The sequence below is a fragment of the Phoxinus phoxinus genome, assembly GCF_949152265.1.
Source record: "Phoxinus phoxinus genome assembly, chromosome: 18".
In the NCBI taxonomy this organism is placed as follows: Eukaryota; Metazoa; Chordata; class Actinopteri; order Cypriniformes; family Leuciscidae; genus Phoxinus; species Phoxinus phoxinus.
Genome location: NC_136893.1, coordinates 18,168,320 through 18,182,016, shown reverse-complemented (window position 1 = coordinate 18,182,016; position 13,697 = coordinate 18,168,320). Strand labels below are relative to the sequence as shown.

Below are 13,697 nucleotides of genomic sequence, written 5' to 3'. Positions count from 1 at the left end.
CATGAAACGGGAATGTGAAATGCAATTATCAGTGTTTTGTTCTTAACATTTCTGTCACGTTTCTAGTAGGATGGATGGATGAATAGATAAAGTAGTTAAGTAGTTAAACACAATAATTTTTAATAAAGCTGAAGATACGCATATATACACCCATTTCATATGGCCCTCTGTTAAAGCAGCCTTTGTTAGATATTAGATATCTCTGGTGGCTGTGAAGCTGACTGTGAAGGTCAGGTCTTTCATGTCAATCTCACACAGAACAACCTCTCCATATGTCACTGAGTGATCAAGATTAGAGAGCGTCAATAAGACAGACATTTCCCCTCTGACACCCTCTCTCTCTCACACACGCACACATACACACACACACATTTCACACCTATATCAATATAAACAAATCAAGTGAACAAACAGGCATTGCATTTCTATGAAAAAAATCAAGGGGTTTTAACTTTGTGGTTTTAACATTTAACATTATGCAGATGTAAGTGGAAGTATACACACAGAAATCCATAATGCTGCTATAAAAAAATAACTTATGGACTGTAAATATCCATTTAAAATCACACATTCTGTGATTATTACCCCCGTTTTCACAGACACGTCTTACAGACTAAAATGCATGTTTGCATCTGTTTTAACTGAAAGCAACTTGTACTGACATTTCTTAAAATAGGCTATATCAGTGTCATTGTTTTGTCTCAAAATGCACTCTTAATGTTTTTTTTTTTCTTATGCACGTTAATAAAAGATACTTAAATGTCCTAATTGAACTAAGGCTTAATTCTGGATGAATCTAGCCCTATCTGTGAAACCAGGATTAATAATCATAGAGATTATTATAGAAAAAAATGATCCCTAAACATTCATGTTATGAGAATGTGCATGCTTTAAAAAAACACACATAATACTTCACCCAAAAATGGGGGATTTGGAATAACATGAGGATGAGTAAATGATGAGTGAACTGTCCTTTTTGAACCATTAATGCACAAAATATGAAAACAATGGGTAAAAAAATATCACTTCACAACATGAAATGGAAATCATTACCTAAAAAAAGTATATTGAAACATAATATAAGTTTCCTGAGGGCAACACTGGAATGAAACGAACCAAAGAATTGTATTGAAATTGAGTAATAGATAACATTTTTAAAATAGAAAATAACTAAATATTAGTAACAGACTTTACATAACAAACTTTAATGCATTTTCCTGTTTTATGTTTTTAACTTTGACTTTATAATAAAATAAATTATGGAAATAATTAAAATGCAGAAACTTTAATTATGGATTTCATAAAATTATCTAAATTAAAATGTACAAGATTTTGAAATGACCACCATGATTCAGTGTGACCTTGATGAAGCTCTTCATTTGTTTATTTTTTATTTTTTAAAGTCATTATGGCGTTTCTAGAAGATTGTCCATCAAAACAGGAAGTCTATAACAACAAAACAAAATGGGAGGGAACAACATGTCTAGATCTGTGTAACAGACAAGATGTGATCTTAACATGAGAGAGAGAGCAGGAGAGACAAAGAAAAGCTGAGAGGCCTCGTCTAATCTGTGTGACTAAAATCACTTCTTGGAAGAGAGTGTGAACTCCTCTCCACTGAGACTGACCATTATTACTACCACAGGAGGCTCAACAACATAACAAGAGGGGAAAATAGAATCAGAAGATGACGACAATTACTCACAAAGCATGTCAAAAATGTTAGAAGAGTAAAAACAGTAAAGGATTTATTTATTTATTTTTAGCAAATATTAAGCTCACGAGACCCAGTAAAACTTTTTAAATTAGTTGTTTTCATGTCATCACATTGTTTAGAGCATAAGAAACAAATGGTTAAAAAAAAATTGGGGGGGGGGGGGGGGGGGAAATTATATTTTATTCATATGTCCTCTGTAGAGGACACCAGGACTCGGTTGTTTAAAAAAAATGACACTTAATTATATGTACGTAGAGGCAAAAACAATGGGATTTTTTTCAATCACCAATACATTTTCTCTGGATTTTTTTAAACCAAAATGTGTATAAAGATAATTCTCAACTATGTTATGAAAGATATAACGGAATTAATTGATACACCATTTTACTTTATGCAATATGTTGGTAAAATGGCCATAAATTAAAATTTCCATTCAATGCGTTCTTGGAGCAACATTTAATGAAAAAAAGTGTAATAATTGGAGTAATAATGAGCAACATTTTAATAATAATATCTAATATTTCATAGGAATATTGATGTATAATTTATTTCCATATTCACTTGTGTCTCCCAAAATGCCTGATAAACATGATTTAAGTCCTGGTGTTCACTACAGTGGACATGTATGCTCAACGTAGGCACACTAATTGGCTGACGCTGGTCATGTGTGTGTGATGCTGGCCAATAGTGAGCCTACGTTCTGACGTACAACCCAGAAGTGCTGCGCTGTTACTCACTCGAGGCCCACACAGAAGAAAATGAATAGTTGAATAAAGTCGTTTTGTTGTTTGTTTTTTGTTTTTTTGCGCACAAAAAGTATTCTCGTCGCTTGATAAACTTATGGTTGATCCACTGTAGTCACATGGACTATTTTAACGATGTCTTTAATTATCTTTCCTGCAGCTCAAACTGTTGAGCGTTAGTGTTTGCAATGTCAAGGTCATGGGTTTGATTCCCAGGGAAAGCAAGAATTGATAAGAATGTAAATGTGTACCTTGAAATTCAATGTAAGTTACTTTGGATAAAAGCGTCTGCCAAATGCATAGATGTAAATGTAACTTTCTGGGGCGGCAAGTTTCAATTACAATAGAAGCCTATGGAGGAGTGAGACAGCTCTTAGATTTAATTAAAAATATCTTCATTTGTGTTCTGAAGATGAACGAATGTCTTACGGGGTTGGAACAACATGAGGGTGAGTACTGACAGAATTTTCATTTTTGGGTGAACTAACCCCTTAAATTCCTTTGTCTTCTTCACAAAAATGGAGCTCAAAAGAATAAATGATATTTTTCATCCAGAGCGACAGGACAGGTAGTCTGTCATTAAGAGGGGATAAAAGCGATTGAGACCAGATAGAGGAATCTAATTACTGCAAGCTGCTGATGGATGTCTGTGGACCTCTTTTGTTTTGCTTTCAAACAAAGCTGAACAAAACAGTTCATAGTAATACCCATTGAAAGGCACAAAATGAGAGCTTGTGAAGTAGAAACATTCACGTAACACTGCTTCTTCTGTTCCCAAACCTTGAGAGCTGTTTAGGCAAGTGTGCTGCTGCTTCAGAAAGACAACAGCATAATTATGCTTGTCGGCATGAAATGGGAATTCACCCTATCTATTTCCAAAATACATTTCATTGAATAAAATTTCATGCATGTTTTATTCTTAATTTTTTTTTAATTGCATTTTAATCAAAATGCTATAACTTTATCTTCCCATGAAATGACATCATTTAATGCGCCTAAACCCTTTCTTCTTGCAATCAACTTTAAGCTTACATTCAGATCTGCCTCCATCTAATCAACAGCAGACGGATTGAACCAAGTCCTGCCCTAGATGAGATAAAGGGGAAAAAAATTATATTTCATTTTTAGTTACAATAAATATAAATACAAATATATTCAGTTTCATTATTTGACACATTATTTGTACATTCTTAAGCATGTAGTGTATTTTCTGTGTAAAGGGCAGTATACTTCAAGAACAATAACTGTTAACGATAACTATAACTGTAACAATATCACAAAGGCACAATATTGTTAGAATCACTTTCAGAACATTTTATATGAACAATAAAAACCACTGACGGTCAATCAAAATTCAAACGACATTACAGAGCCCGAGCATTTGAAGCAACAGTCTAAACATAACTTCAATGTGCGCTTCTAATAATCAGAATGATATTGTCTGTTGTCTGGAAGCTAATATAGTTATTGTTACAGTTATCTTTATAGTTATTGTTCTTGGTGTGAATGGGCCTCAAGTACTGTAATACTGCCAGTCAATCACACACTGTAAAAAAGTATATAATCAATAAGTTATAACAACGTAATTTTACATTGCTAACTAACTCGTCAACATAAGTTAAAGGGGTGGTAAAATGCCATTTTCACAAGCTGTAAAATAAATCTCAGATGTCCCCAGAGTGTGTGTGTGAGGTTTTAGCACAAAATACCCCACAGATATTTTTTATAAAGCATGTTGAAGTTGTCACTTTTTGAGGGTTTGCAAAAACACACTGTTTTGTGCCTGGCCCTTTAAATGCAAATGAGCTGCACAGAGGGCGGGGTTTCAAGAGCTCGCGTGTGTTAGCAGTTAGCAGCTGTGATTACCTCACGCAGACACACTAAAATGACAGAAACTGTTCTGCCTTTAATGTTAAAACGGAGTCAGACAAAGATGGAGAGACTCAAGAAGAAGTGACAACATGTAGAATGCAACAGGACGTCTCTGAAAGGTTAGTTGATGAATTTATGTTGCTGATGTGGAGTTAACTAGTACCTTCAATTAGGATATTCTGTCATGATAATCTATAAATCGCTCGTATAGGAACTGTTGTTAGATGCACACAGAGTGACTTTTGATTGCATGTGAAAAGATGGATGCTAAAGTTTGAGCTGAGTCACAAATGTACTCTTACAACAACTTTTCCTCTTCTCAACATGGACTGGGTGTTCCCGGGGGCGGGGTTTATGTAAGGGTTAATGCCCGACGAGGTGTCCATTGTCAGGTTTTAATGGACGACGGCGAGGTGTGAACCGGCCGACGCGCAAAGTCCATTAAAACCTGACAATGGACACCTCGTAGGGCATTAACCCGCTTATACCATGGTCACTTGCCAAATAACACATTTTTAAAACATTAGTTTATATTTTAATTAGTTTTATAATAGAAATCTAAAGTTACAAGTTACAAACAATAACTTGGTTTCCTTGGTTGCGCCTGACAGTTTATTTAGGTGTCCTCTATCACTTTTTAACAGACACCCTGCAGCCAATCAGAATCGAGTATTCACCCAGACCATGGTTTAAGTACATTTTAGACTTGCTGATGTCCTCTAGTCCCTACCAGCAGTTTGTTGTAGTCCTTTTCTTTAAAAGCAAATATCTTCCTTTGCTTTGAACTTTGGGCGTTGTAACTTTGCAGATGTTGTTTGCTCAAACAGCAACATTACACACTAACTAAAGTTAGAAAAGTGAAATCATACTTTACCACCCCTTTAAGCAATTTTCTAAAAAAAAATGTAAGTAAAATAAGATTCAACTTATTTTTTCAAGTCAGTTTAATGTAATTTAAATTTAAGTGACTTAAACATTCAAGTTGATTAGTAGTACATTGTAGATTTTTAAAAAAAGGCCAACAAAATTATATAATGTATTTTCTGAGTTGTAAAGTTGTCCAAATTGTAATTGTTGTTTTTATGTGACTCTTGTTCTAGGCAAATGAACTAGTTATTTGGCACAATGTTTAGATTTTTTTCTAAACAGTCCTTCTTTTGTATAATTTAAACATAAAAGACTAGTGAAAGTGTGAAACATATCACACTAATATGTTATCATGGAGAATGTTTACATATTTTGGACATGCTTTAAAAACAATATTTACTGGCTAATAGTCACTTTTTACTTAGTAACGTTTCTAACAGTAATTTATTTTCTGTGAAATATATTTTATTGACATTATGCCACAAAATAAGATTAACTTGCATTGAAAATCTTTGAATTTCACAAGGAAATCAGAGAGAGCCTGCCAATAACTTATCTTAAAAGAGCTCTTTATTTGTACTCTGAGCAGGACTCTAAAACAGACAAAAGCTCGGTCTTTTTTCGAGTTAATTAACTTCAGAACATTATAGATATTTCTTACTTTCAATCACAGTATTGCGACAACCACGCAGAAGAAGGTCAAGAGGCTCCGAAACAAATAACTAGATGACTGGAAGACAGAGAGAGATAGACAGAGAAAGGAATGTGATGAGATGAGTGTTTGTGTGCGCGCGCTAATGAGTTTTTCAGTGCGTTCATATGTATGGTTGAAAAACCTCAGGTAATGAATTGTTGGTAAATAGATTATATTCTGGGCAGAACTGGGCCCAGGGTGTTATCACTTTGAAAGAGGCCTCAATAGTGTGTGTCATGAACAGGCACAGAGAATCACCTCTCACATCAAGACTTCTCACATCCCCAAATCAAAGTAAAGACACAGAGCATGACTCACAGCACAACTCTATTCAACGTGGTATCTATAAATAGAAAGTCTTTTGAATGGTCCAAGATTGCAGAAATTGATGTCCATTTCAAAATTTCATGGGTAAGATTTCCTTCTAAATTTTACCTCATGAAATCATAATGCAAAATGTAGGGCTGCAGTGGCTATTTGTGGGATATTTTAAGCACATCAAATGTTTTGGAGAAGATTATATGGAAACAGCCGAAACTGGCGTCATATCTGTATTTTTTATTTATTTTTTAGCATCACATCATCTCATGTCCAAATGTGATAGATATTTAATTTATAAAGTTTGAATTTAATTAACCAAACCCTACAAAATGTTGATATTAAATTCAAATTAGAATGAGAGAAATGGGGATTTAATGAATTGGTATAACAGAAGTGTTATGAAACAAAAAAAAAAAGTATCTTGACTAATTATGCCTAATTGACTAATACTGATATGCAGAATAAATTTTGTTTCTGATTAGACCCATTTCTATAAATTACATTTAGCACTGTCAAAACTACAAGGCATCAAAACAGATTTATTTTTTGATACAGCACCACAACATTTTCCCACATTGTTTTCGGAAGAGTGTAAAGACCAGCGAGCAAGGACACAGACAAGGTTGAGAATTGTTTTTCTTTCATTTTATACAGCTTGTTCTCATCTTTTCTTTCTTGTGCATTGTTTTCACTATGCACTTCCAAATCTCTACTATTGCTAACACTTGTAAATCACGTCTCACGTATGGCAGTGCAATCCTAACAACCTGCAAACTTTCAATGTCTTCTAGTACATTACTTTCTTTTCCTATTGGTCTCTGGAATTGCCAGTCTGCTGTAAACAAAGCAGATTTCATTACATCTATTACTGGTCATTCAGGTCTCAGCCTCATGGCCCTGACCTTGACCTGGATTAGACCAGAGGACACTGCCACACCTGCAGCCCTTTCCACAATCTTCACTTTTTTCACACACCCTTCGGCTGACTGGGAGGATTGGAGGTACTGGTCTGCTCATCTCCAATGAATGGTAATTTAATCCTTTACCATCTCTGTGTGACAACAGCTCGTTTGAATGGCATTCAATTACTATTTCCTGTCCTATAAAAATCAATTTTTGTAGCTTATCCTACCCCAGGTCAGCTGGGCAGTTTCGTGGAGGAGTTGGATGTGTTACTCTCATCCTTCCCTGAGGATGGTACTCCTCTCATAGTTCTTGGAGACTTCAACATCCACTTAGAAAAGCCTCATGCTGCTGATTTCCACACACTGCTTGCCTCAGCTGACCTCAAGCGAGTATCTATTGCGGCTACTCACAAAACAGGTAACCAAATGGACCTTATTTACACAAGCTACTGCTCAACTGACCATACGCTGGTCACTCCGCTGCACACCTCAGATCAATTCCTCCACTCTCATAACCTCAGCCTGGCTCAGGAAACAACACACACTCCTCCACAGGTCAACTTTTTCTGCGTATCCTACGCTCACTCTCACCCTCCCGCCTGTCCTCTTTGGTCTTATCCACACTTCCTCCCCCTAATCAGCTCTCATAAATAGATACTAACAGTGCAACTGATACTCTTTTCTCCACTCTAACATCTTGTTTAGACTACTTCCCCCTTTCATCCAGGCCAGCCCGCGCCACCCTCTCTGCCCCCTGGTTATGGTGTTCTCTGCGAGCATCGACCTAAACTCAGGACTGCAGAAAGGAAGTGGCGCAAATCGATAGATCCCACTGACCTTGTTTTGTATCAATCCCTCCGCTCTTCATTCTCTGCTAATGTCACTATTGCTAAAATAACTTACTACCACAACAAAATGAACAATTCCTCTGATCCTCGCATGCTTTTCAAAACCTACTCCTCTCTTCTGAACCCTCCTCCTCCTCCTCCTTAATAGCTGACACCTTTGCCACATTATTCATAAATAAAACCACCACCATCTGCTGCCAATTTTCCACACCACAATTTGACACGCGCATCTTAACAGCTAACACACACATTCTGCCTTCCTTCTCACTGCTCTCGGAGGCAGAAGTCTCCAAACTCATCCTTTCCAGTCACCCTACTATACCTGTCCACTTGATCCTATCCCCACTCATCTCCTTCAAGCCATTTCTTCTTCAGATGTACCCACACTCACGCACATCATAAACACCTCTCTTCACACTGGTATTTTCCCACAGCATTTAAGCAGGTTTCGGGTAATCACACTTCTTAAGAAACCCACTTTAAATCCAGCACATCTAGAAAATTACAGACCGGTATCCCCTTTTCCATTATTTGCTAAAAACACTTGAACCAGTCGTCTTCTCTTGTCTTGCACAGAACAACCTCTTGGACAACAATCAGTCACTCAACTGAGACTGTATTGCTCTCAGTTATTGAAGCTCTGAGATTGGAAGAGCAGCTTCCAAATAATTAGTACTCATCTTGCTGGATTTGTCTGCCTCTTTTTGACAGTTAACCAACAGATCCTTCTGTCATCCGTCAAGACAAAGGGCATCTCAGGAATCACAGTCCAATGGTTCACGTCTTACCTCTCAGGTAGGTCCTTCAGGGTGTTGTAGAAAGGGGATGTGTCTAAGTCACAACATCTAGCTACTGGGGTGCCTCAGGGCTTAGTGCTCAGACCACTTACCTTCTCCATCTACATGTATCACTAGGATCTGTCATTCAGAAACATGTCTTTTCTTATCACTGCTATGCTGATGACACACAACTCTACCTCTCATTCCAACCAGAGGATCTGACGGTAGCTGCTCATATCTCAGCCTACCTGACAGACATTTCTTGCTGTAGGCTATGAAGGACAACTACCTTCAACTAAACCCTGCGAAGACACAGCTTCTCATGGTCCCAACACTCCATCACAACTTCTCCATTCCGCTAGGTTAGTGAACCATAACTCCATCCAGGACAGCCAGGAACCTTGGAGTTGTGATTGATGATCAGTTGAACTTTTTCTCAGACCATATTGCTAGAACTGCCCGGCCCTGCAGATTTGCCTTATACAACATTAGGAAAATTCAGGCCCTTTCTATCGGAGAATGCTACACAACTCCTTGTCCAAGCGCTTGTTCTATCCAGACTCGACTATTGTAAAGCTCTCGTGGCAGGCCTTCCAGCATGCATTGTGAAACCTCTGCAACTGTTCCAGAATGCTGCAGCAAGAGTGGTCTTTAACGAGCCAAAGGGAGCACATGTCACACCTCTCCTCATAAACTTGCTCTGGTTGCCAATTGCTGCTTGCATCAAATTCAAGGCACTGATGTTTGCCTACAGAATAACCACTGGTTCTGCACAACTCACTACTTCAGACCTGTGTGCCCTGGTGGTTCCATCTCAAATAGGCACAAAATCACTTTCACAGACCTTTACCAGGGCTGCGTTTCCCAAAAGCATCGTAAGCCTAAGTTGATCGTAAAAACGATCGTACGACTGATCTTAATATTATGGTCTGTTTCCCAAAAGCATCGTAGCTTAAAGGAGAACTCCGGTGCAAAATGAACCTTTGGTCTAATTACACATTGTTACCTAGTCAACCGTTATCTGAGATTTGTTTTCATGATTATCGAATGTAAATAGTTTTATCACTAAAAACAGTTTAGCCTATAACGCTAGTATAACGCTAGTATATGGGGCATTGAGTAATGACAAATAAAAATAGCTTGTTAATACCACTAACAAGGCTCAAAATAGCCCCACACTAACACGGTAGCATAATGAGGGTCCCTACAAGCAAACCGAAGCATTGAGAACTTTGTCAGTGTCCAGACAGTTTAATAAGAAGATATTTTATACATACAGTCAACTTCACGTATACAAGCAGAATCCATCTTTGAAAAACAGTCTCTATCAATCGATCTACGAACCGCCGATCCAAATGCGCTGAACTGTGTAGAATCTCATATGGTCCAGCGCATTTGGATCGGTGGTCTCAACCCGAGCTGATGAGTCTTTAGCCATCTTTAAGAAACTGCTCAAGGCGCATTTCTTTCGGCAATATTTGACCCATTAATACTAACACTTACTATTCTACATCTATTCTAACACCTATTCGACCAGCCCCACTAACTGGGGCTGGTCACAGCACTTGCATATTGCTGCCCTATTGGTTTTTTAGGATAAATGAAGGGTTTAGCGTTTGCTAAATGATTAAATGTAAATGTAGATGAACATATTTACATTGAATCTATTGATTATATATTGAGTAAATTGAAATACTTTAAATGATTCTATTTTATATGTTATTGTATTTATTCTTTATTTATTTTATAAAACGATAAATTAAAGTTAATTTATTAAACATAAATTATTAAATATCATAAAACAAATTTATATAGTAATATTATTAATTTATTTGGATTTAATTCTGTTTTAATTACTGTAAATTAAATAAAAACTTTTGCATCTGGTTTGGAACCTCAATTCAAATTCTGTTAAGTTCAGGAATTGAACTAAAACTGCATTGGTATCCTCAATTAAATTAAAGTGCTGGCTTCATGAAAAATGCAAAAAAAAATGCCTCATAAATATCGTCTGGTGTGATATAAAAGGTAAAGGCAAGAGAAAAAAACTTTTGTGCAAGAAAGTAATGGGGAGAATATGTCACACAATTAATATACCCTGTAAAGCAGTTTATAATCACCTCTGCTCCATCTCCTCCCTCTGTAGCTGACATCTGAGGGTTGGGTTTGTTTCTCCGATTTCATGCACCACAATCCATTTCATTATCTCTCTGCTAGCAGATGTCATTGGGAAACAAAACATGAATTACATTATAAACAAACAAAATCTCATAAATATTTATTACAAATCCATTTTTGTGTATTTTTTGTGTACAAATCACTTTTATGGGTGATTTGTGTTTCTGTCTTCCTCCATCTTCTCACATCCAAGTGGGTATTGTGACTTGAACCACTCAAGTTGTTTGATTGATGAGCTCCATTTATTTCTTCACAATTGCTAAGCAGGGCAACAGTGTTCAATATTCTCTCTCCTTTCTCTCTCTCCAAACTCTGTTGCCAGATTCATTTGGAGTTTGTACCTGTGAGAAACCGATTAGGCATCTGACCAACAGCAGTATGGCACAGACTCAAATGGAGGCTGCATTCCCCTGATGGATCCTCCCACTCTGAAACACTGCAAAACAGTTTAACAGCTTGAAATCTTACCGATAGCTGAAAGCTAAAATGACCTTTCCAGAGAAGATGATGCCAATTCAGGTTTGAAGCATATCAAGATATTTAGTTCTTTAAAAGGGAGCTATGTGAACAAGTCAGCAACCCCTTCTCTAGGTTATGAGGTTTTTTTTCCCAGTGAAGGCATTACTTAAATCTACTTTTTAAAAACTGTATACATTGCTTTGGGTAATAGTGGCTGCCACATGCATAAATGTGGCGCAGTAAAGAAAACAACAACAACAACAACAAATTATGATAAGTTTCTCTTTAAATGGTGAGCAACTAAATCTCGAGAAAAACTTCCTTGTAATCTCACATATCCCCAAGGAAACAAACCAGAAATAAAATTTAAATATTTGATGAAAAATTAAAAGTAGAAAATTTGCCTTGCCAATTAAGTGAATAAAAATAAGTTGAAGTATATACTAAAATTACGGATTCTAAAACTGAAATAAAATAAACCTAAATAGAAATATTAAAAAACAAAAAACTAATATAAAAGTGACAGAAGTACCTGAAATAAAAACACACACAAAATGATGAGCAAAAACTCATTCAAAATAAATTTTACAATAATATATAAATAAGTCAGATTTCAAATTAAACTAAAATATTTCTCATCATATTCCCCTATCTGAGCTATGCTATATCCACATTCATCTTATGGATCTGTGCTGTTTTTTTATTTTTTTATTTCGTGTAGGGAATTTTAGGAGAAAGACCTAAGACAAGGTTGACACTTCAATAATACATAATTGAGAACTCCCGAGAGATAAACCGCCACCTTTGAGCGGAAATATTTAATCATCACAACAATATCAATCTCACTTTTTGCAAAAAGCAACAGGTGTTTGCACTGTAAACAAATATATGATCAATAAGTTATGACAACATATGTTTTTACATTGCTTTAACTCATCAAAATAAGTTAAGCAATTTTCAAAAAAAATTGACAAGTTATACAAGATTCAACCATTTTTTTCAGTCAGTTTAATGTAATTTAAGTTGAAATGACTTAAACATCCAAGGTGATTGTTAAAAATTTAAGGCAGCAACTTTTTTCACAGTGTATATATAATTCATTCATTTATTCATTCATTTATTTATTTATTTATTTATTTAACATGCAGAGTGATATTTATCGTCAAAGACCAACAAGTAAGCCAACGCAAACAGCACATCTGATTCTGGCATTTGCGACACATGGATGAATAGCCTGTCATCTGAAGGGACAGAAAAGGATCATGAGTCATGCTGCTGGAGGTACGTCATGTTTTCATTGACCGCTCCGAGCATCACATATTGCTGCTTCTGGACCTCCTGTGTCACAGCCTTTCTCTGAGGCAGGAGTCACGTAATTGGATCAAGTGATGGGATCAATCACTGCTGTGTCAGAGCTGCTAACAGAAACACACACAAACAAAAGCATTTTAATGGGTACAAGCCTGAAGCTGTCACTCCGTTAGATTATGGGAATTTTAGAGATGTGGTCCTGCTTGACAGTTGGATAGTGGTAAATGATCTTGTGAATGACTGACTCTGTGCAATAAGAGGGCAGCTCCTTATAAATCACTGGATCTCAGCTAAAGGCAAGCCAATAGCAAAATCCAATAACAATTCTTTGACTCTTACAGAATTCATGCTAATTCAGTAACATATGTTTAAATAAACAATCAAATCGTCTCCAAATGAAAGAGAGAAAGAGAAGAAATGAGCATGAAGAAATCAGATATAGAGAGAAAGAGAGACTGGTTAAGGGCACTGCAAAGTGATAGTTCAATTCTGATGTACAAACAATAAATTGTAACACATATTATTCCAAATTTAAAAACATGTCAATGAGCACGGAGAATAAAAAAATAAACAAAATAAAGTTTAAGACTTCCTACATTGCAAAATAACAAACAAATAAATACATTCTTAATCAGTATACACAGGTTTCTTGTATACAAACAATACCGGATGCGCGCGCATCCAAGAGGCAAGACCGCTATATGTTATGCCGAGTTCTGTAAAAGAACATTGTAATTAACGTAGATTTCGCATTGTTTGTAAATTCTTGTTGACTCAATAATAAACTGCAATTTCAGAGTTGAATCTGTTTGCTTGTGTTTCATTTGCATATTAATATAACATTATGTAAAAAGTTAGTTAGTTGACTAGTATGAAATTTTCCAACTAAGTTTGCGAATCATAAAAACATGACATACCCTATGCATTTAGGTTAGTTTACAGCACAACAGCTCCGCGTCATCTCTGCTTCTGCTAGATATAGCCGTAAAGACTGTTGCTTTCT

General features: G+C 36.2%; 1 protein-coding gene and 1 long non-coding RNA gene across 4 annotated transcripts in view; one reads left to right on the top strand and one right to left on the bottom strand.

Annotated features, from left to right (window-relative positions):
• The window catches only part of pofut1 (protein O-fucosyltransferase 1), a 328,122-nt gene extending 314,425 nt beyond the window's left edge, over positions 1–13,697 (bottom strand). The window contains exon 1 of the mRNA XM_079587832.1: positions 13,612–13,697. The gene's annotated coding sequence lies outside the window, so the exon portion shown is untranslated. The remainder of the gene's footprint in view (positions 1–13,611) is intronic.
• On the top strand, positions 4,304–12,645 carry LOC306985824. Of its 3 annotated transcripts, none has more exons than XR_013794871.1 (3): positions 4,304–4,451; positions 11,247–11,443; positions 12,532–12,645. It is a non-coding gene; the product is annotated as an uncharacterized lncRNA (long non-coding RNA). The 3 variants fall into 3 exon arrangements; XR_013794872.1 differs by lacking the exon at positions 4,304–4,451 and adding an exon at positions 7,404–7,537; XR_013794873.1 differs by lacking the exon at positions 4,304–4,451 and adding an exon at positions 8,963–9,108.